The sequence below is a fragment of the Papio anubis genome, unplaced genomic scaffold, assembly GCF_008728515.1.
Source record: "Papio anubis isolate 15944 unplaced genomic scaffold, Panubis1.0 scaffold6817, whole genome shotgun sequence".
Classification (NCBI taxonomy): domain Eukaryota; kingdom Metazoa; phylum Chordata; class Mammalia; order Primates; family Cercopithecidae; genus Papio; species Papio anubis.
In genome coordinates, this window is record NW_022167035.1 from 1 (window position 1) to 1,323 (window position 1,323).

The 1,323-nt window shown below is 58.0% G+C and overlaps 1 pseudogene across 1 annotated transcript; it reads right to left on the reverse strand.

The window, feature by feature from the left end:
* Positions 1–16: 16 nt before the first annotated feature.
* Positions 17–1,082, reverse strand: LOC116273438 (annotated as a pseudogene). Its single transcript, XR_004181765.1, has one exon. The product of XR_004181765.1 is annotated as an HLA class II histocompatibility antigen, DP beta 1 chain pseudogene (transcript).
* Positions 1,083–1,323: the final 241 nt, after the last annotated feature.

A 1,323-nucleotide genomic window follows, 5' to 3' on the forward strand; every position in this document is an offset into this window, starting at 1 on the left:
TCCAGCTCCCACCGCTGCAGTCAACCTGCTCTCCCCAGGTGTCCCTGGTTTCCAAACCCACTTTCTGTCTTCTGTTTTCTGACCTTTCCAAGTCACTGGCACCGCTGTCCATTTTGCTGCTGAGGTCCCCTCCCCTCAGCTTCCAGGACTCTTCTCTGCGGGCCTCTCCTCACACTGCACTTGGTTTTTTTGTTTGTTTTTGGTTTTTGTCTCTTTCACAGACTTTTCTGTGTTGGCCAAATCACAACTGTCCAGTTCCCAGGATCCAGTCCTTTGCTCTTCCCCCGGGGTCCCTCTCCCTGGGTGGTCTCATGTAGCCCAGTCTCCTCCCTGGCTGCAGACCCTTCTGTCTACCTGCCCATCAGACCATCCATCTGGCCCCTCAAGCACCTCAAACCCAGCTGTCTCCCTGCAGGTTTCTTCTCTGCATGGCCTGCTGTGCCATCTCCACCTCCATCTCCACACCACACCCCTGCACGCTCTCCTGTGGCCTCCTTTCTTCTCACTCCCACATGCAGTCAGCTGCCAGGCCTGATGAAGTCCAGGGGGTCTCTCTGCTCCCATCCTCCTCACTCCATGCTCAGCCCAGTCCAGGTCCGCACGCTCCCTCCCCTGACATGCTCCAGATGGGCTCCCCCATGAATCCCCAGCCCAAAGTCCCCTTTCCGCCTGGCACTAAGGTCCCTTAGGCCGGCCCGGCTGCTTCTGCGCCCTGGGCTCGGGCCCCCGTGCCTGCCCTGGGACCCCCGGCCCAAAGCCCTCACTCACCTCGGCGCTGCAGGGTCACGGCCTCGTCCAGCTCGTAGTTGTGTCTGCACATCGTGTCCACCACTGCCCGCATCTCCTCCAGTTTGTCCTTCTGGCTGTTCCAGTATTCCGCATCAGGCCGCCCCAGCTCTGTCACCGCCCGGAACTCCCCCACGTCGCTGTCGAAGCGCACGTACTCCTCCCGGTTGTAGATGTATCTTTCCAGGAAGCGCTGTGTCCCGTTAAACGCGTAGCATTCATGCCGTCCCTGGAACAGGTAATTCTCTGCGGGGAGGGGGCGGACATGAGCGGGGGCGCCACTCTCACCTAATCCCCTTTTTCCCCCCTTCTCTCAATTTTAACGATTCTTCCCAAATCTTCCTACGCAGGGCTGGATTTTAAAATAGGAGTTTTCCTAGTACCGAGTTCTGTGGTCCTAGGCAGGTAGCTGAGCCTCTCCAGGCCTGTTTTCTCACCATGCAGAGAGAGAATTTACTGAAAAGAATGAGATTCACTGCTCAGGGGGACTGAGTGATCACTAGGGAGGGGCGAACACTGAGGGGAAGGCAGTCCCTT